Here is a 22,726-nt window from a genome sequence, read left to right as displayed (position 1 = left end):
AGTCAGCATGTGGTTATAAAAGGAGAATATTGAAAGCATCATAAAAATTATGGAGAAGGAAGAGAGGCCACGCAAAGTTAACCTTGGGAAGAACAGAGGGTGACAGGAGCTAAGGATGACAAAATGCAAGGCCACTGTCCTTTCTCTGCACCGGGCATCAGAGGATAATGTCACTCCTTTGCTTTTGAATTCTCTGGTGCTCTGCTTCCATTTCTGCTTTTAACTTGCTCCCCCCTTTTTTCTAAAGCAAGCCATCATGTCATCCCAGTGAGGCTGTGGGTTCACTGGTCGGTTAGAGTGCTGCCTTTATATCTCATTGCCAGCATGTGGTCTATGGGGAATAACCCTTCTATTATTTGCACAGCTGTTGAGTAATATTACGTTAAAACATTACATGCACAATTATGTTCAATTATATGAAATGAATCTATTTTACCTAATGCTTATTCTCTAGGGTTTGTGCATCTTTAGTTACAGGAAGTTTAGCACAGAACAGCAGATGGTATAACACAGTGTTTGTCAGCTAATAAATTTAAATGTCATGACATGCTACATTTTTTTTTAGCATATATCTCTATGTATCTCAGTCAAATGCCTCAGCTCACTTTTGAAATAGAAGAACACCTGTACTGAACTTCATGTGTTTATATCATCCTTTGGTGTGATGATGGGACCTTGGGGTTGGAGGGCACGTGGCACGAAGCCAGAACGTTTTGTTCTCCGGTTTGTCCCTGTTCCCCCAGGACACCACCTGTCAGAGGCACTTGTGTGACATTGCTCTGTCCTCTGTTCATCCATTCTTCCAGTTTCTCATTCTCACCAGATGGTCATGACTCTGCTGTGGCTGGGCTGGCTGTGTGTGCTGCTTGCAGTGATTCTAGCAAACCCCTTCGTGGTCTCCTGTACCATTACATATTTACTCTATGCTTGTGGCTTGTGAAATTTCTGTTCTACTGGCTCAGGTGCTCGTGGGGGAGACAGGTGTTTGTATTTGACATACAGACCATGGGGCAGGTATAGATGGCCCCTCTCTTCCAGTCTCCCGCTCCTGTCTCCTGCCTTGAATGGAAGTATTTCTTGCTTCTAGGCTGCTGTTCTGGTAACTTGGTCTTCTTACTCCTTTAAGGGCATCTGTTTTAAAACTGGCCAATGAAATTGCTAACTAACATTTCAGGATTGAAATAAAAATGGGTTTATTTGGGGGGTTGCTAGGACTGCAGCCTGGGAGACACAGAAGCATTTGAATTGTGTCCCACCGCACTGCAAAATGGAGGAGCCTTACAAAGGCAAAAGACTGCAAGGTTACAGTTAGTTACATGATTTTTTTTTTAAAATCAAGAATTAGCCCCCAACTAAAATAAATAAATTTATTAAAAAAAAAAAATCAAGAATTATAGTTGGAGCTGGGAAGAAGTAAGGATGCTTGTTAAGTAAGGATTAGTTGGGGTCTGAAATGGTTGCATAGTTACAAGGGGAGACTGGATGTTGTTCTAAATACAGCTGGTGGTGTCCTTGGGTCAGGTAGAGCTCAAAGAAGTTCAACTTCTCAGTGGCACAGGGATGTGTCAGAGACCAGATCTTTGATTACTGCCTGACTCCAGTCATGTATGTCTGAACTGTGGTCACTCCATTTTAATTTCAATTTGTCATCAGGACTCAAGACTTCATTTCTTTGATCACTTTCTACCTGGGTCTGAAAACTTCCATAAGAGCATTATGTTTTTCAAATGATCCTGCTTTCTGCCTTCAGATTTGACAAATTCCTGTTCATCTCTGACAACATGGACTGCACACTTCCTGAGCTTATGTTGCCTTTGAAGCCCACCGGAGGATACCAGAAAAGTTCAGGTTTGCCCTGTGGACAGTAATGACATGCCACATCCCAGGCTGTGATAGATGGTCTGCCTGCCTTGAACGTTTATTTTGTTCCCTTTTCATCTCTGAGAACTTCCACTGAGCCACTGCTTTGTGAGATCCACTTTATATGAAGAAGTTCACCCCATCCCCCCTCTTTATCTAAATCACCTGTTCTGATTTATGGACTGTAAAGCTACTGAGTTTCATTAGAGGTTGGGGGTGAGGGGAGCGGTGAAAGGCAGGACAGTGGAATGATGATGAGCCCAGACCATGGGGGCCCAGATCTGTTTGAAACCTAATTCTGTCATATGTTGGTTTTCTAACGTTAGTGGAGTTTTTCCTCTTTCTGAGCCTCCATTTCCTCATTTGTAAAGTGGGAATAATAAATTTTGCTTTGGAGAAATCTTGTGGAAATGAAATAAATCATTTCAAGCACTTACCATGGTGCCCGATGGAGAGTAAACACAAAATGAATAGTAGCTATTATTACAGTGGAGCGAAACTAATTGGGGATCCAAATTTATTTGCTAAATGAACATATGGAGCTAACAATGACAGCTAACATTTATTGAGCATGTGTGGCCCTTTCTTTTCTGAGGCTTATCTTCTTCTGTGGAGCTTATGTTCTAGAATTTCTGCAGTTCCCACAGGTGTTGACTTTAGTGGCCTTCTGGTGTGTGAATCCAGCTATGTGGGGATCTGGGAAGAGGGGGAAACACCAGGTCTGAGTTCAGATGTGGTTCTGCCATTTATTTTTGCTTGGTTTTAACAACTTACTTATCCTTTCTGTTTTGCTTCCTTATTTGCTAGTGTTGAAAATAACAGCGTCCTTGTAGTGAGTTGATAAAGGCTAAATGCTTGACCCATGGTAGGGAATAAGGCTGCTGCCTCCACCCCCATTCCTTTTTCTTTACTTCCTCACTGTTCCCTACCAAAGCATTAGTCACTCAGTCAGGTCCGACTCTTTGCAACCCCATGGACTGTAGCCCATCAGGATCCTCTGTGCATGGAATTCTCCAGGCAAGAATACTGGAGTGGGTTGCCATTCCCTTCTCCAGGGCATCTTTCCGACCCAGGGTTTGAACTTGCATCTCTTATGTCTCTTGCATTGGCAGGTGGGTTCTTTACCACTAGTGCCGCAACTGGGAAGCCCTTCTCTACTAAACTGACTTCCAACTTGCTGAAATTTTCCTCAAATAGAGCTGCAGGTTTCTAGACTTTAAGTGGAAATTCTTTCAGTTCAGTTCACTTAGTTGCGTCTGACTCTTTGTGACCCCATGGATTGTAGCACTTCAGCCTCCCTGTCCATCACCAACTCCCGGAGTTTACTCAAACTCATGTCCATTGAGTCAGTGATGCCATCCAACTGTCTCATCCTCTGTCGACCCCTTCTCCTCCTGCCCCTAATCCTTCCCAGCATCAGGGTCTTTTCAAATGAGTCAGCTCTTCCTATCAGGTGGCCAAAGTATTGGAGTTTCAGCTTCAACATCAGTCCTTCCAATGAACATTCAGGACTGATTTCCTTTAGGATGGACTGGTTGGATCTCCTTGCAGTCCAAGGGACTCTTAAGAGTCTTCTCCAACACCATAGTTCAAAAGCATCAATTCTTTGGCGCTCAGCTTTCTTTATAGTCCAACTCTCACATCCATACATGACTGCTGGAAAAACCATAGCCTTCACTAGATGGACCTTTGTTGACAAAATAATGTCTCTGCTTTTTAATATGCTGTCTAGGTTGGTCATAACTTTCATTCCAAGGAGTAAGTGTCTTTTAATTTCATGGCTGCAATCACCATTTGCAGTGATTTTGGAGCCCCCCAAAATAAAGTCTGCCACTGTTTCCATTGTTTCCCCATCTATTTGCCATGAAATGATGGGACCAGATGCCATAATCTTTGTTTTCTGAATGTTGAGCTTTGGGCCAATTTTTTCACTCTCCTCTTTCACTTTCATCAGGAGGCTCTTTAGTTCTTCTCTTTCTGCCATAAGGGTGGTGTCATCTGCATATCTGAGGTTATTGATATTTCTCCCAGAAATCTTGATTCCAGCTTCTGCTTCCTCCAGCCCAGCATTTCTCATGATGTACTCTGCATATAAGTTAAATAAGCAGGGTGATGATATACAGCCTTGACGTACTCCTTTTTCTATTTGGAACCAGTGTGGTGTTCCATGTCCAGTTCTAACGGTTGCTTCCTGACCTGCATACAGATTTGTCAAGAGGCAGGTCAGGTGGTCTGGTATTCCCATCTCTTTCAGAATTTTCCACAGTTTATTGTTATCCACACAGTCAAAGGCTTTGGCATAGTCAATAAAGCAGAAATAGATGTTTTTCTGGCACTCTCTTGCTTTTTCAATGATCCAGCGGAAATTCTTTAGTCTTCAATTAAAGAGATCAGTGTTTCTCTAAAACATCAGGTAAACTGAACTTTGTGCTCTGAGGGGGTAGAGATTTGACCTTGATCTTGTATCTTTGTTCAGTGAGTTGAGATTTTTAGCTGAGTGCTAGAAAGTGTTAGTTGCTCAGTCATGCCTGACTCTTTGTAACCCCATGGACTAGCCTGCCAGGCTCCTCAGTCCACGGAATTCTCCAGGCAAGAATATTGGAATTGGTTGCCATTCCCTTTTCCGGGGGATCTTCCTGACCCAGGGATTGAACCTGGGTCTCCTGCATTTCAGGCAGAATCTATACCATTGAGCCAGAGCCAGAAGGGAGTGGTAATGCTTAACTTGGAATTGCCTTCTTTTGTAGATTTGTCTACATCTTCTTACTGTGCTCCCAAGTCCTAGAACATGAATTTCTGTGTGTTTTATCCACATTCTCATCAAATCCTACCAAAGATGACATGATGTTTAATATGGATGAGCTGAAAAGAAAAAAAATAGATAACCATTTTTTTTTTGGTAATAAGCCTGAGTAGCTGCAGTCTAGAGATCTGAAGCTTAGGCACTGTGTTGTCAGGGATATGGAATCGTCTAGAAGTCTACTTTGATTTTTACCTCAACCTGAGTACTGCCTAAGCACTGGCTTGTGCCAAAAGTCTTCTCTGACACCAGCAAGATACTGATTTTGTGAGTGTCCCTCAGCTGGATATGATGGCAGATGTTTGTGGAGAATTTCAATTCAGGTGACCTTGATGTTCCCCTTCGTTCTCTCAGGCTGTCTAGTTTCTGTGACTTCTGGCATCTGGCAAGCATCACTAGCTTGGAGTTGCTTCAGCTGCCTAAATTTGCAATTATTCAACAGAAATCTTCAAACTTAATAATTCTGTTGAAGAAAGGCATCTTATTTCTTTTTCCTGGCTGGTGGCTTGGGAGGGTATCCATTGTATTATTGTTCCTCTCAGCCCTTTCATGCTTTATGCTTTTGTTGAGAGTTTAAATAATACTTTTAATCTGCTCCTCTGTTTCCTTTGGTAAAGGTTATTGCCCACCCTCCCCATGCCCCACCAAGTGTTAGAACTATAAAATAACAGTGATAGAGGCATTGAGACTTGAATAAACTAAAGGAACTAGAAAGAAAGTGGTATCATGTTTAGGACATCAAGGGCTCAGTGGAATGATGGAGTTGTCAGGGCAAAAGATAAGCCAGGTCTGGACCAGGAAGGAGAGGAATCTACTGATGCTAGCAGAAAGTAAACAGTAGTAGCATGAAAAGTCAGGAGAAAAAGACCCGGACATAGAAAAAAAAATCTGTCCTCAGTGTGCTGGGCAGAGTTGTCCAGCCTGTGGCCGGAGGGAGGGGGTATCTTCTTGCTGTTGGATCCTGGAGGGAAAGAATAGGAATGACCCATGAAGTGTAATGTGGGAGGGTCATGATCTGGCCTCAGTAAGGACAGGAAGGAATCTGAGGAAATTGACTGGACTTTTCCTCTTCGTATGGGGCTTGGGTATGAAGGTTTGGTTACTTTTTGAAGAAATAGTTTTTTCATGTTTTAAAAGTTCATGCTCAGACATTCCCCTCCTCTGTGCTCATAAATTCCAATGGCAGGGAACAAGAATATTGCCTGATTGGAATGGGATAGGACAAAATATTTTCAGAGCCATGAAAGGTTTATGCTTTGATACAGGGATTTCTCTCCTAGAAATTGCTCTTAAAGAAATAATCTGATAAACGGGTAAAGCTTTATGCACCATGATATTTGTTGCATCACTGTCTGTCTTAGAGAAAATCTGAAAATTGCCTTAAAGTCCAATATTAGAAAAGCATGAAATAAGTTAAGCTCATCAAATCAATGGACTGTTCTGTAACCATTAAGAGTTATAATTGAAGACTTTGCAGCAATAGTGGAAAAAATTGTTTATAACCTAAAATGAAAGCAAATCTACAAATATTGTGTCAGAGCTATATCCAACTGAGTAGCATTTATTTTCATGTATAGGCAGAGATTAGAAGCATGAAAATAGAAACTTTGTGAGGGTGATGGGAGTGTAGGTGATTTTGTTTTTTATCTTTTCAATGTTCTTTACTACAATGTCTGCGCAACTCTAGAATTTTTTTTTTTTTTTTGACATGCTAAGGAAGAGGAAGTAGGGGTTGAATATAAGAGTAAAGGCTTTTAGTGATTCTTCCTTCCTGTTAAACATGACCTAATTGAGATTTTGTTAACTCTGTTTAGTAGTTCCTTGTTCTTTTGTTTTGCAAGAGGCTGAGACCAGTTACTGAGGGTAATTCCAGAGAGTTAAAAACAAAAATCTCTTGAAAAGTCAAGAAAATATTTTTGTTGAAATGCAGTCACAGCAGAAAGACACTGAATGTAGGTCAAGGAGCAATTTTCCAGTGGAAGAAGTGAAGATTGTTCTTGGAGATGCTGATGAAAATATCAGGTCTGCTGTATGTCAGCTTTCTCTGGGGACAGTATTGTGGATGAGGTTAGAGTTTGACCTTGAATATCCTTGAGAATGCACCAAGACTGGAGGCTAGCCCTGGCTTGATAAAAATGCGGATTCTTGGAGAGATTTTGCAAATTCTAGTTATCCCAGTTGTGGGGGGTCATGGTCAAATGTATCTCTGAGCTAAAAGAATACTCTAGCTCAAGGGCAAGGCTCGGCCTTAAGAAGCCTAAGAAAGGCTGGTGCCCAGTCTAGCCAGGAAGTGGTGTCAGAAGTGGAAGCAACTGGAAGCAGAGGAGGTGAGAGAAGCTGTCCCAGAGGTCAGCACTGGTTGCCTTAAACAGTTGTGAGTGGGGTGGAGTGAGTTGACCCCTGTTCAGGAAGATTCTGGTGTGAACCTAGGCCTCTCAGTGTGGGAAAAAGGGAAGCGTGGCAGGTGGGCATGGTGGCGGGGACTGTTGCGGCTATTATATTTTCTGAGGACTCAAAATAGGCTCTCAGGGCCTTGCATCTGTAATCTGTTACCTCAGGGTCCATGCATCACCTGTACACAGTTGCATGCATGTAAGTACGCATTCATTTAAATGAATCCCTTCCCCTTTATGTGTTTCAGTGTGTGTGTGCCTACTAGGGGAACATGGAGGAGGAGTAATTACAGATCATTTAGTTTAATATCTTCACTTTTCAAAAGAAACTGAAGTTTTGTAGGAGAAAACATACAAGTCCTTCCTCTTCCTGTCTTTGGTCTGGGGCAAATCAGTCCTCAATTCCTGCTTGACTCTGCCAGGCTTTGCTGCCAGCCTGACAGCCACCTGCAGGGCCTGGCACCTCTAGTTGTGTTTTCTGATTAAAAATATGGCTTAGGGAAGACTGGCAGAGGTCTGGCTTACTGGGAAGCAATTTGACTGGGGTTTAGGGTGAGATTGTGAAGGTCTGTAATACCCCAGGATAAAGCACAATGGAGATATGAGAGCCGGCGGAGTGATCTGGAGAGAAGGGGTGGGAGGAATTGAGGGCCTGGTGAGTGGGAGCATAACACACTGAAATCCTGATTGCTCAGGTTCAGGGAAAATGGAAATAGTCATAAAAAGCAAGTTCCTGTCTCATGGTGCAGCAAGATAGTGGCTCAGGCCATGTGGTTTATAATCCTGAAAAATCTCCCTCTTCACCGGAGCCTCTAGGGCCTAGCGTTCTGTTGGGACTCTAGGTGACGTACATGCATGCGTGGTAAGTCGCTTCAGCCGTGTCTGACTCTTTGCGACCCCGTGGATTGCAGCCCACCAGGCTCCTCTGTCCATGGGATTCTCCAGGCAAGAATACTGGAGTGGGTTGCCGTGCCCTCCTTCAGGGGATCTTCCCAACTCAGAAATCAAACTTGCATCTCTTATGTCTCCTGCATTGGCAGGCAGGGTCTAGGTGATGTATACTGGTCTCCAAAGTAGGAAACGCTTCAGAAATAAGCTCTGATCTCCTTTGTCTCTTTAAAAGAAAACACTTGTTTTCTTTTTTTCTCTTCTTTCTTCTTCCATCTTTAAAAAAAAAAATAATAAAAATAATTATTTCTTTATTTGGCTGCTTCGGGTCTTTGTTGTGGCATGGGGGATCTTTTGTTGTGGCATCTGAACTCTTAGGTGGGATCTAGTTCCCCGACCAAGGAACAAACCTGGGCCCCCTGCATCGGTAGCACGGCGTCTTAGCCACTCCACCACCGGGGTAGTGCCTTCTTCCCTCCTGTTATCCGTAGCACGTATTTGTTCTTCTGATAGAGGCAATCACAGCTGGGACCAAGGTCAACTGTAGGCAGGAGGCCAGAGTGGATGCAGGGGAGGGGAGTGGACCTTCTGTGGGAAATGGGGGGGCCAGGAAACACAGGCCACGTGTGGCTGAGTCTCATATCCTGAGTTAGGCCACTGAATCCCATCATGGAAAAGTGAGTTGCAGACTTGGTGAGAGCCCCCAAAGCCTGCGCTTTTTCAGTTAGGGCAGGGCTTAGTTGGTTGTCAGCATGGTAGAGCAGCAGCCTTTGGGCAGCCAGTTTCAACAGCAGCAGCAGGAGGAAAGCAGTGTGCATTCAGGAAGGGAGAGCACCTTCTGGAGCTTTGCACAGAGGGCCCCGTGTTCTTGAGAAAGCACATGGAACAAAGAGGGCAGCTAACTGCATCCGTCCCCAGCATCTCAGTGACGTCCGTCGATTTCAGGAAACGATTTCTAGCATCACTTTCTACCGATTAGCAGAGGCTTGTAGACTAGGCATGAGGGGCTAAAGATGAGGAGTGGGAATTCCACTGGTACCAATGGGATAGGCTGTGAGATGACCCCATCTATGAGGATACAGACGAGCAGAAGTGAAACATTGAGGGTTGGTCCCACTACACTCTGCGTTGTGTCTGAACCCCACTCCCCCTTGTGAATGCAACTGGCATCCTGGCGTACACGGAGAAGTTCTCTCTAACTTGCAGAGCAGCAGACCCATTCCTGGCAGGAGCCAAGCTCTCCAAGCATATGATTCTAACGCACCAGGGGAATGATGTTTATTTTCCCTTCCCATCAGCGGGGGACTGGGGAGAACAGCTTTCAATCCAGATTGCTAGGACTCTGCTGGAAAGAAGAGACCAATAGCAAAGCATAAAGCGCAATACAGACCTTGTTTTCCCCTAGTCCAATCTGACCCATGGATGCTGTGTAGTCCTAACAACAGTAATAGCAGCCAGTAATTGTTCTCTTAATCTGTGCAGTGCTTTTTTCATATAGCATCTCACCTAATTTCACAGTAGCCTGATAAGGAAGGCATTATTATCCCAGTTTCACATAGGATGAATCGGGACTAGAAATGTCCTATAAGTTGTTCAAGGTCACACAGGTAGTAACTGAGAACCTGGTCAGTCTGACCCAGAGTCCTTGTTCTCTGCCCCAGCACACGGCCATGATTCTCTCAGCTGTTGGTGTCCCTGCCTGTCTTGGCCACAAGGAGAGATGCACAATAGTGGCTCAGGGACAGTAGAAGACCCTCCGTGCCCTGGGCTGATCGCTGTAAGTGAGACACAATCGCCGCACTTCTCAGGGGCTCCTGAGACACCAGAGTGTGTCCCCAGCTTTGCAACTGGGATGAGAAAAAGCCGAGAGATCCTTCTTAGTTAGGAGCAAATGAATCAACCAGCAGCTGCTGATGCTGCATGTGAGAACAGTCAGGAAGGAATCATGCAGACAGAGGAAGGACTTTCTGAGAAGAATAGGGGTTTGTCTCTGGTTTGTTGTCTATAGATTGTGTTCACTGTAAGAACCATACAGTCGAAGAGCTGGAGTTTTCCTTAGGAAAGATGGGGTGTTCTATTCCAATGGCCATCATGTGAATCAGAAAGATGTTCGCCATTATAGATAAGAATCTGGGCAGATGGCCTCCAAGGTCCCTCCTATTATTCAAATTCTAGAGTCCAAAGGAGTTGAAGGAGGATCTGTCTTATGGCCCATCTCGCTGGGCGCTTTGCTAGATTTGTTGCTGGAGTGCCAGGGTGCAGCTGTCCCCGAGGGCTCTGTAGTCACCTGGAGTGCGCGTGGAGAGTGCGTTCACCCCCTTCGCTCCCCGCCTTCTGTGATCTTGCTCCTAGCAGACAAGGCTGAGACTCTCTTGCCAGTGCAGCCCTGCAGGCCAGAGGTATCCTTGAGCTCTTATGCAGACTGTGAGGAGCAGATCAAAGCAGAAGGGCCCTGGAGCGTCTTGCAGCCCTGCTGGGATGCAGGTTCCTGCCCTGGGGCAGAGGAGAGAAACACAGCCTCTGGTGGCACAGCCAGACTGGATGGGAAGGAGCAGGTGCGTACAAAGCCCTGTGCGTTCTGGAGAGTGATGGAGGCTGAGAGTGGGGTCAAGACGATATTATCCTGGGGTGACATCTGAGATTCTGGGAAGCTCTTTATGGAAATCTTCCTCTTCCCAGACTCCCAGGGGCTGAAAGTAGGTTATGAAGGGGAGAGATGTGGAAGAGGGGGGAAATTCTCCACCCTGAAAAGAGGACCTGTGGGGGAGGGACTAGACTGCAGGATGACAGCAGCAATCAAGACTTCTTTTTAAAAAAAATTTCAGTTTGTTTTTGGCTGCTCTGGGTCTTCCTTGCTGTGCTGAGGCTTTTCTTTAATTGCGGCTAGTGGAGTCTGCTCTTCCTTGCGGTTCTCAGGCTTCACATTGCCCTGGCTTCTCTTGTTTTGGAGCCTGGGCTCTAGGGCAGGTGGGCTTCAGAAGTTGTGGCTCCCAAGCTTCAAGACCAGCCTCATTAGTTGTGGCACACGGGCTTAGTTGCTCTGCAGCATGTGGGATCTTCCTGGATCAGGAATCGAACCTGTGTGCCCTGCACTGGAGGGAGAATTCTTATCCACTGGACCACCAGGGAAGTCCTCAATTGAGATTTCTGAGGACTTATTTTTCTCTCAGTATTGCCTCAGCTAGAGGGAGAAGGTGGCAACACTCCAACTTGAAAAAGCTCGCAGAAGTTTGACTAAAGAAGGTAGAATTTATAAAATGCTTCACGCCTCGGGATTTTCTCTGAAATCCTAGCCCTGTAAACTGTGCCTGGGAGATTTTGGCCAACCCTCAAGCATCTCCCGAGGGATTCTCAAGAGCTCTGGACCCAGAGAGCACCTTCAGCTATCTTTGCAGATGGCTCTTTGTCTGCTTCTGCTTCTCATTGGAGCCACTCTGAACTTCTGCCAGAGGGACTTTCCTCAAGGCACATCTGCTGAGCACACATGGTGACCTTGTACTGCACACCAAAGCCAGTGTAAAAGCTTGGCCCTGCCAAAAATGTTCATTTCCTTGGAGAATAGAATGTCTTGTATAAATGTTTTTTTTCCCCTAACAATTACAAGTTTTACTTTTTACACATAGTAGAGTTATAATTTTGATTTGTATAGGTGGGAGAACTCTACATGTGATAAAGCATAACTGTGTATTTAAGGGAGCTGATAACTCAGACAGTAAGGAACCTGCCTATAATGCAGGAGACCTGGGTTCGATCCCTGGGTCAGGAAGACGCCCTGGAGAAGTGAATGGCAACCCACTCCAGTATTCTTGCCATAAGAATCCCAGCTCATGGGGTTGCAATGAGTCAGACGTGACTCATTCTAACATTAACACACTAACATTCTAACACTTTCACTTTCATTTTATGTATTTGAACAGACATTTTAGGGAGCTGGAATTTTGGCTCCCAAATGCATTCACTTCAGTGTATGCCTGTTACTTCCAGCTAAGTAACCCTTAAAGCTTCCAGCTGTGTCCAACGTTAACCCCTTAGCTGCTCAGATTGATGGAAGCTTTCCATCTCCTTTCTCCTCTAACTCTCCCCTGTCCTTCAAACTGCACTTCTCTGTTCTTGTTGGCTTTTTCTTTATTTAGAATATCATCTCTTCCTCTTTTTGCTATTTAAATTATTTCCCCCTCTCTCATTCTACCCAAGGTCTCCCCACCCTGAGAAACCTTCCCTGAGTACCATCCCTTCCCCTTCCCTCCTTTTGCATCTAGAGCACTTAATAGTTTTTACTACCAATTCAGCTTGACTTTTTTTTCCCTTCTGAAAATCCTAATCAGTGTTCTTGTCTCAGTGGAGCAAGGGCACTTCTAACCTGGAGCTCTGAACGTAGTACAGACGTGTCGTTCACTTCAAGGAGAGGAAGATCAATTACTCCTGCCCACCCTTCAGCCCCTTTACTCATATAGTTGTGGGAAGGGAGTGATTTACCTGATTGGTGAGTTTAGAAAGAATAAATCAGGTGCAAGTAGCCTCTCTCTCCCTTCCCCCAAAACCCTCCTCTCTTCCTTGGGATGCTTCACTGCAGAGAATATTTATTCTCCACTATTCTTCCAGGAACAAGTCTTCTCCACTTCTACTGAGAAGTGTGTACAAATTGGCCAAATTCTGTGTTTCACTTCCCAGCCTGTTGGCTTTCTCACTAAGCCACATCTTTCAGTTTGACCTTTATCAGTAATGAAAGTGATATTTTGAACCTCAATCTGCCAGTTTCGTTTTTCAAATTATTTAATGCTCAAATGAGGAAAAGCTGTAATATTATTTATTGAAGCTGCGTACCCTGATGTGTCTGAATCTTTGCAATCCTATGGACTGTAGTCCAGCAGGCTCCTCTGTCCATGGGGTTCCCCAGGCAAGAATACTGGAGTGGGTTGCCATATCCTTCTCCAGGGGATTTTCCTGACCCAGGGATTAAACCCACATCTCTTGTGTCTGCTGCATTGGCAGGCAGATTCTTTGCTACTGCACCACCTGGGAAGCCTGGTATTATTTCAGACCCTAAAACTAAGAAGTAATGGCTTTGGCCTAGGTGAGTTGAGGCAGGAGGCACCAATCACCCAGAGTCCATGGCAGCTACCCTGTGACTGTTGGATCTCACTGTATTTTGAACAGGCTGAATCTCAGGCTGAGACTCCTCCAGTATGAACCCTCAGCTCCCAGACTGAGTCATCTAGGAATAGGAACTCTTGGTATAACTTGTTTGAATGCTTAAATATCCAGGCCAAAAGAGGCATTTTGGTTTTGGCACTGTGAACATTGAGCTCTTCCTTCTGTTAAAAAGTGATCAAGAGGTTCAGCTGTTGGAACCTGAAATGGGCCCAGGTCAGCAGGAGATGCTGGCTTTGTAGTCTACCAGAGCTGAAGACCCAAAGTCCAGTCCATCTCAACTCTGGACCCCTATGGTCAGTTCCAAGTTAGAAACAGAGTGATCAGGTTCAGGTTTTACTTGACTATGGATATAGCTTTTAGAGTAAATATGGCCCCAGGCTACAGCCTTCACTGCCTGTTTTTCTTGTCTCCAGTGTACAGAATTAGAAAGTTCCAAGAGATGTCCAAGAGCCCTGTATGTGAGTTTAGGTGTTGTCATTAGGTTTATAAGAGATTTAATGGGTTTGAGATTAGAATCTATTAACAGAGCAACAGCAACCCCGTGGAGTCTTAAGTTGCTCCTGGGGGATTTGGGTATCAGACAGATCAAACAGCAGCATTGGCTACAGAGAGAATGGTTAAGCTTCATGTTGTTGTTGTTTAGTCGCCAAGTTGTGTCTGACTCTTTGCAGTCCCATGGACTGCACGCTAGGCCTCCCTGTCCTTTACCACCTCCTGGAGTTTGCCTGGAGTAAGCTTCATACGCTCTGGTATTGCAGGTGGTGTACCAGTTTGAATGACCACAGGTTGGCAGACGACTGAGAAACCCTGGTATGCAGGTGTAGGAAGACTTCTCAGCAGACAGATGGGCCTGTAACTTAGAATCATAAGCATATTTCTTTTAAGATATTTCAAGGACAGACTCTGCATGTAGTGTCTGCATATATGACAGAAATCCATATAGTCAAAGCTATGGCTTTTTCAGTAGTCATGTATACATGTGAGTTGGACCATAAAGAAGACTGAGTGCCGAAGAATTGATGCTTTCAAATTGTGGTGCTGGAGAAGACTCTTGAGAGTCCCTTGGACTGCAGGGAGATCAAACCAGTCAATTCTAAAGGAGATCAGTCATGAATATTTATTGGAAGGGCTCACACTGAGGCTTAAGCTCCAATACTTTGGCCACCTGATGCAAAGAGCTGACTCATTGGAAAAGACTCTGATACTGGGAAAAATTGAAGGCAAAAGGAGAAGCAGGTAGCAGAGGATGAGACGGTTGGATAGCATCACCAGCTTAATGGACATGAATTTGAACAAACTGTGGGAGATGGTGAAGGACGGGGAAGCCTGATGTGCTGCAGTCCATGGGGTCACAAAGCGGCAGACACGACTGAGCAACTGAACGACAACATGGACAGACGCTACTTAGGTCCCTCCCATGGGATTGTGTCTAAGAAGTGAAATGTGTCTTAACTCTCAGAGAAGGTTTTGTACTTGGTATCTGCACATGTCCTTTGGGCTCCAGTTCTGCATCCCCAGCCCTGGGCACAGGTGCTAGAGAGACTGACTCTTCCTAGTTTACCTGGAATATATACCCAGTTTTGTCCCTGAAAGTCTGGCATCCTGGGAAACCTCTCAGTCCTGGGGCAAACTAGGATGATTGGTCACTCTCTGATGTGATGTATAAATGAGTGGTCATCAAATGTTTCTTGAGTGGTGAGGGCATGTGAATAAAAACCATGAACCCACTACAAGTATCATACAAGGAAGAAGCATAAGCTCTAGCCCGAGATAGTCCTGGGTTAGAATTCTCACCCCTGCTTAATAACTGTGTAACCTTCAGTGCCACAAGGTGTACAGAAAGATCTGAGATTGGGCTGTTGTATGATCTGATACATAAAAGTGATGTTTCAAGATGCTTGTGATCAGATGCTCCTCATTATGAAAGAGATACACAGATATCTAATGAGGGCTATGAGATCAGGGACCTTTTTGAGGTCTTGATGTTGAGTGTAGTTTAATGATATGAGTCTTTCTAGGTTGTATAGGTTTGGTGGTATCTCTGTTTTGCTCTTTATATCACTGTGAAGACATTTAGAAGAAGAGGAAAGACAGCAGGGTTCCCTCCACTCTTCCAAAGCATGTCCTTCACAAATGCCTGTTCCTTGGGGGTTCATGGCAGCTAATAGGAAGCTTTCGTTTGGTGTGGTATGGATGGAAGGTTAGCAGTCCATGCTAACCTACGTCCCCCTGTGGGGGACATAGTTGCATAGGCTTGAAGAATCTTGGAGATTGGAGAGGTCTCTTCTTTGGTTGGCTCAGTGGTAAAGAACCCACCTGCAATGCAGGAGACACAAGAGACACGAGTTCGATCCCTGGGTTAGGAAGATCCACTGGAGGAGGGCATGGCAACCCACTCCAGTATTCTTGCCTGGAAAATCCCATGGACAGAGGAGCCTGGTGAGCTACAGTCCATGGGGTTACAAAGAATCAGACGTGACTGAAGCAATGGAGCACACATACAGAGTTTATCTAGTTTAACTCCTCTATTTTATATGTAAGTTAACTGGGTGGGACCCAGAGAGATAAAGTGATTTGCCCAATGTCATACACTGAGTTAGTGGAGACCTGGGGCCAGAACTGAGGCCTCTCGATAGCTGGTGAGCATGTTCTCCACCATATGTATTTCTTTTTCTTGCACCATGACCATATCTTTCTTCATATTCATTAGGACTTCCCAGGTGGAACTAGTGGTAAAGAAGCTGCCTGCCAATGCAGGAGATGCATTAAGATCCTCTGGAGGAAGACATGGCAACCCACTTCAGTATTCTTGCCTGGAGAATCCCATAGACAGAGGAGCCTGGCAGGCGACAGTCTATAGGCTCACAAAGAGTCAGATACAATTGAAGCAACTTAGCTTGCACGCACCATGGCCTTACCTTTCTTCATTTTGATTCTTGTTCATAGCACACTTTTTGACTGGTTTTGAACTTTGTACTAGTTTTCTATTTCTGGGTGACAGGTTACCACAAACTTAGTGGCTTAAAGTGACACACAGTCATTGTCTCATGGTTTCTGTAGGCCAGCAGTCTCAGTACGGCTTGGTTAGATCCTCTGCTCAGAGTCTCCCAAGGCTGTAATCAAGATTTAGGATGGGCTCTGCTCCTTTCTGGAGCTCAGGGTCCTGTTTTGTTTACATGCCTGTCCATAGCTTAGTTTCTTGTGGTTGAAAGATTAAGTTCTGTTTCCTTGTGGTTGTCTGCAGCTAGAGGCCAATCCCTTGCTATGTGACCCTCTCATAACATGATAGCTTACTTCTTCAAGATTAGAAGACGATTCTTTCCTTTCAGAAAGCACAGTCCCTGTTTTCTAAGGGTGTGCATCTGATTGAGTCAGGCCCACCCAAGATAACCTTCCTTTTGATTAATTCATGGTCAACTGCTTTGCGACCTTGATTACATCTGCAGTATCCCTTCAACCTTGCCAAACAGTATAACCTAATCACAGGAGAGAGATTCCATCACATTCATAATCCATGAGTGTGTCCTGCCCATGCTCAAGGAAAATGGCTTATATAAGGTGTGTACACCAGGGATCTTGAAGGCTGTCTTAGAATTCAGCTGACCACAGGGGTATAGATCAAAGAGATAAAGCCTCTACAGCAATTTGGTCCACACTATTGAGGGGGGATGCCTGAGCTGAGTGCTGGAGGATAACACAGAGGTTTCTAGTTTTCCCACTAACTTGTAAGTTACTGAGGACACATTATTCCTACTTCTTTAAGTCCCTAATGCTTAGCCCAGTGTCTAGTACATCATTAGGTACTAAGTTTCTGTTGTAGAATTAAATATACATACAAAAAGACCAGCATGAGCAACTCTTAGAGATTTGATAAAAAATTTTGAGTTCTAGAAACTACCACGGGGTCAGGTTCAGGAGAAAGCAAGAAGGAGATTGTAAAGCCTCTAAGGCAATTTGGTCCACACTATTTTTCATGGGTTAAGAGACTCAGATTTCCAGATCTGATTACTGTTGCCCATAGTATTGCTTTATAAAGCAGCCTGGTTAAAATGTTTCCTGCAGCCCTTTTGTGGAAGACCCTAAGGTTTCTACTGCTGATCAGTTGACTATTTATTTCATGGTCACTGGATTTTCTTGGCTCTCAGATGCCTCTGTATCCACTGATGTCCTGAGACATATGGATATTACCCCAAGAACCAAGTGATGCTTTTTAAAGAAAAAATAATTTCCAGGATTTTTGAAGGAGAATTGGGATTACAGTTACTATTCTTGAAGCTTAAAATGAGCTTCAATCAAGAGGAAGAAGGAAAATTGCTTGTCAGACCCCACAGCTAAAAGTAAAAAATGCCTGGAGTCTTTGAAAACTTTAGTTTGAAAGCATTTCTAGTGTTCAGCTCAGGTAAAGGGAAGGGTGCTTTGTCACAGAATACAATGACAGTTCTAGAAAATAGCAGCCTCTATGGCTTGCTGACACTGGGAACATAGATGTAGGAGGGGAAATAGGTTTGTGAAAAGCTGCCTTATTTGGAAAAGGCCTTGGTTTAAACAACATAAAAAAGGGCCATGAGCTTTCTAAGTATAGAAATAAATAGAAACAGATATTCCTCAGCAAACCTACCTAGTGTATGTAAGTGGCCAGGATGAGAGGGTTGCATAGCACTGTTTTTTTCTATGCAAGTTTGAAAATATCTAATTCTGATGGATATTTAGTTTAACTTTATCCATCATCCATTTTTTTCTGTGTCCCCTACTCAAAATTTTCTTTCTGCTATTTTACAATAAAAAACATTTGTATAAAAGTGAAGTTGTATCTTATGCGTTATTAAAACTAGCAACAAAACCACATATAGACCCACCCCCCTGACCCCCAGCATCATCATCATTTAGGAAACTTCCCAAGTGTGTCTTTGTTCTCTGTGTGTGTGTGCGTGCACCTGTATATATATTTAATGGATAGAGTATCAGTTATTTCTAGAATTTTGTTGGCAGGACCCATCCCATAATAGGGCTCACTCTGACAAACTGAAGGATTATGAAATTTTTCTAGACCTAAGATTATATCTACTTAGTCTAAGAAACATAGCCTATTGAGATGCACTGTTTGTGTGTTCAGATCCGGTCATGTCCAACTCTTTGCAATCCTATGAACTGTAGCTTGCCAGGCTCCTCTGTCCATGGGATTCTCCTGGCAAGGATACTGGGGTGGGGAGTAGCTGATATTTATTCCAGCTTGATTTAAACGGTACGGAAAAGTGGATTTCCTTTCATATATATGGGGATCAGGATCTCTGGAAAGCCAGAGTTTTTTCATATAATGTACCTGGAACTTGAATGTGTAAAATGTGATCCTGTGAATTGTTTGTTGAAAATAGAATGAGTAGATCTCTCTAGTCCACAAGAATCCATATATTTAATAAGCATCCCAAAGGTTCTGATGCAGGGGATCTCTATTGAGAGAAATATGACTGGAACGTAATTTAGGGGAGCAGAGCCATTTTTTTAAGGAAAGAAAGAAAAGTTCAGGAAAGGTACTTATAAATAGAAAAATAAATAAACCCTAGGTTCATTGTGAAAATCAATGGTGGAATCACTGTTGCATGTGCTGTTGTTTTTAGATTTATGTTTCCCCCTCATAAGTCTTAAGCAAGCACTCTGAATTTATATTCTCAGAAGTCTTCCTAATACTCAATGAGCTCTAAAGCTTTGCTTCAGTAACGCTTGGCCTTCTTCATTTCCATCTCTGCTGTGCTTTTCACTTATCCTCCATTTTTGTAGGTCAAAGAGAGCTGACTCTGGGGTTCTGGAAAGGAACTTCCTTCCTTCCTTCTAGCATTCTAAATACTTAACTTGCTTTAGGTTAGGGCAAAAACAAGGGCACCAAGTGACGTTTTTAGCTTCTGCTAAAGGGCATTTTTTTTTCTTTTTTTTGGGTGAAAGATCAAAAGCTTGCCCAGGGTTCTGAATTTAAAGATTCCTTCCTTTGTCCTTCTGAAGTTCTCATCAGATCATCTATGTTCCCTCAACATGCACTCTAGAAATCCATGACATTTTCATGTGAAGTGAAATGAAAATCTCCTAAGTCCCTCCATGGCATTTTCTGACAACCATCTTGGAAAAGGAGAAAAGGAATTAATTCTTCAGGGAAGCTAACTGTGTTATAGAGGTATTGACTTCCCCTCCCTCCCCTGGAGGGCTTACCCACCTGATTAACTTCAGTTGACCCACATGGAAGTTTCCCCGACCCATGGCTGTGGCCCTGACTTTCCTTCTCAACTTCAGCCCTACCCTTCTATCTGATTGCTGGCCCCACATGCCTTAGCTGAGAACCTCAACAATAATAAAACACTCTTAGTATCTCTCTCTGTGCAAACCAGTCATCCTTCCTTCCCTATTCTGTTATTCATTCTAAGCTCCCAGGGTAAGAAATATGAAGTCATATTTCACTTCTCATTCTTCCATAATTCTACAGATGGTCACTCACACAGTTCTATTTCCTTCATAACCTTCTCTTTTTTTTTTCTGTTGTACATTCTAACTCAAGCTCTTCATATCTCACGTTTGAAATATTGCAGGAGGCCCTTAGACCCTTAACATCAATTTCTACTTGTTAATGACTTGTCTGACACAGCTGCACAAACCCACGTAGGATGGATTGGGGAAAGAAACTCTCTTGAGATTTTGATAGATTTAATTCTGGGTTTGCAGTTTCTACACCTTGGCCTCACCGATTTACTGTATCTAACGCAGTAAGTATCCACATTTCGGAAAGCTTTCCCTCGGCTACAGTTAGTTTAGCTGTCAGAGGATGTTAGTATACAGTTTGCCCTGTTCCACACTTGACCACTTCATGCAAGCCCACCCACTGTCTCTGCCAACCCCCAGTGGCCCCTCTCCTAGACCAGAGCTGTCAGACCTCTGTTCAAGAGACGGGAGCAAGGTAGGAGAGTCTTTAGAATCTCTAGGAAGGCTTGCGAAGGCAAGCCTTGCAAAAACAGCATTCAACCACTGCACACTGGGAAATAAAAGCAGATAAAACCTGACAGAAACTGTATATGCTCAGCCCTGTGTAACTCAGATGTTAGTTGGAGTTCCTGTAACTCTTGTGATCTGAACTAACTTGCCTTGCATCTCCCATGCCATAGACAGTGCAAGTCCCTAAACCCACCTTGGAATTTCTGCTACGTATAAAGTGTGTCCTGTCATCCCCTTACACATTTTCATCCCCAAACTCATGCAATTGCCAGTGAGTCTACTAGACTCTGGGAGAAAGTTTTGGTTGATCTTGGTGGATGTTTCAGGTTTCTCTCCTTACACTGAGTCCCTATCTTCTCCTGGTCCATCTTTTCCTGCCATCACCTCCCCGCTGAGTTGCCTTCAGAAGCGTCAAGTTCTGCCTTCTGTTTTACAATTTTCCTTCCCGCTCTGAGTATTTGTATCAGTCAACCCTTAGTTCTTAGTTCAAGTTGGGGTAGGGGGAGTGGGAGCTGACTTCCTACCCAAGGACTTAGCAAAGTTTTGTTTTTTCCAAGTCTCTTCTTTCCTTGACATATATTGTCGTGTTAGCTGTTAAGATGAAAACATTGTCTCCATGTTGGTATGTAATATAATGATAGCTATTATATGAATATATGTATGTGTTCTGAGCATTTGAAAGTGAAAGTTGGAGTGGAAGTGTTAGTCAGTCTGTTGTATTCAATTCTGCAACCCCATGGACTGTCCATTACAGGCAGATTCTTTACCATCTGAACCATCAGGGAAGGCCCTGAAAATTTGAGTAAAATCACAAATAGAAAATATTCTCTCACCACTGCTCTCCACAGACACACTAAGGAAATGCACCAAAATGTTAACAGTGGTCATCTCTGAGTGGTGGGATTATCGATGGTTTTACATTTGTCCTTATCCTTTTCTGCAGCAATTTTAACATTTATACATGTATTACTTTGTAATATAAAAAGCTATACAATATATCTGAAAGATAACAGGGAGAATGCAAAAAGCTGGCATGCTTCACAGAAGGCAGGGGAGGGGATGCCTGGTTCTGGCTTTGCCCTTTGTGACTTGGGGATCACTTCTCCACTCTGAGCTATTGGGGACAGAGACCTGACCATTGTGTCTGACAGGTGGTGGTCCTTGTTGATTTTGAAAGGGTTGTTTGAGTGCAGTGGTGGGGACAGTTCTGATTAGCAAGTGGGTTTACATATTGTCGCTCAATCACTCAGTCATGTCCGACTCTGCCACCCCATTGACTGTAGCCTGCCAGGCTCCTCTGACCATAGGATTTTCCCAGCAAGAATACTGGAATGGGTTGGCATTTCCTCCTCCAGGGGATCTTCCTGACCCAGGGAGCAAACCCGCGTCTCCTGCATTGGCAGGTGGATTCTTTACCATTGAGCCACCTGAGAAGCCCTGAGTTTACATACAGTCTGCAAGAAATAATTGACTTGTTGAGCAATAAGCCGCTTCAAAGACTTAGTAGTGGAACATCTTTTTCTTTATTTTTCTGGACATGAAAATCATATAATGTGGCCCCCTGAATAAGGATGGGTAGGGCATAATGGCCTTATTGTGAATCTTGGGGTTCATTGTAATTTCTCCTCTGGAAAAGGCACAGTATAACTTCCTGTGCTGTAGCTGACATTTAATGCTTTCTGTTATTGACGAAGGTGATGCTATTTTTCATTGGGGATCAAGTCCATGAGTTTTTTCCTGCGAAACTCGACAAGGCTTTTGAAACCTGCATCACCCCTCCTCATGTGACTCCTCTTGTGACTAGAGGACCCATTTTCAAGACAGCCAACCAGGACAAGGGCATATTTGTGCTCTTGAGAACACAAGGTTTGAATCTAGACAGACAGGGAACTGCATTCCAAGATTAGCTCTTTCTGGTTTGCTATGTTGGGTAAGGGTTCAACCTCTGAAATCTCAGTTTTCTCATCTATATATGGAGATAGTGATGCCTACTGCATTGATTAGTTGCTGGAATTAAATGGGGCAGCATACGTCCACAAAGGTGTCTTTCATCTACAAAATGTCAGTTCTTTCTCTCTATGAAGCAGAGCTTTTCTACCCGTGCCCTTGGGGTTAAATTCGTGACTTTGGCCCCCTAGGCAGCACCAGCTTACTGGTGCAGTTGATCACTAAGCCATCCAATGTGTCATATGCATTTCTTACTTGGAGGCATTGTTTGTCTTGATATATTTATATCATATTTACCTGCATCAGATAAAAATCCCTTATTGGAGCATTGTCTTCCCACTCTGACCCAGAAACAGAGACTTCCCATATGCCACAGTGTCAACTATGCAAACAGGCCCCTGCTTAGCCGGCATGACACTCATCAGATTGAACAGGACACCCTCAGGGGCTTGGAGTACCATCAGGAATCAACAAGAAGCATTTTGTATATTTCCAATTTTGGCTTTCCCATCTCCCCTTCCATCTCAAAATTTAGTCCCTAAAGATAAAGCATCTCATGGGGAAGGGGACTAAAAAAAGTTGTTAAAGGTACTCCCGCATTTGACCCTCTTGTAGGTGACAGAGTCCCAGAGTGAGCAGACCTCATTCTCTAAGGCAGGAGGAGAGACCCAAAACGTTGCTGTAACAGGGATGCAGAGAGGACCAGCAGGTG

At 43.9% G+C, this 22,726-nt stretch overlaps 1 protein-coding gene across 6 annotated transcripts in view; it reads left to right on the top strand.

The window, feature by feature from the left end:
- Positions 1–22,726, top strand: part of LOC145509321 (uncharacterized) — a 403,057-nt gene that overhangs the window by 121,002 nt on the left and 259,329 nt on the right. The window contains exon 4 of one of the 6 annotated variants that reach the window (XR_014056005.1): positions 1,751–8,241. The exons of the other annotated variants lie outside the window; for them this stretch is intronic. The gene's annotated coding sequence lies outside the window, so the exon portion shown is untranslated. Of the gene's footprint in view, positions 1–1,750; positions 8,242–22,726 lie in introns of those variants that run through there. 6 annotated transcript variants of the gene reach the window in all.

The sequence above is a fragment of the Giraffa tippelskirchi genome, chromosome 1 (assembly GCF_054371585.1).
Source record: "Giraffa tippelskirchi isolate mGirTip1 chromosome 1, T2T-mGirTip1v1.2.pri, whole genome shotgun sequence".
Classification (NCBI taxonomy): domain Eukaryota; kingdom Metazoa; phylum Chordata; class Mammalia; order Artiodactyla; family Giraffidae; genus Giraffa; species Giraffa tippelskirchi.
The sequence above is the reverse complement of the archived record's forward strand: the minus strand, read 5'-3'. Positions and strand labels throughout refer to the sequence as shown.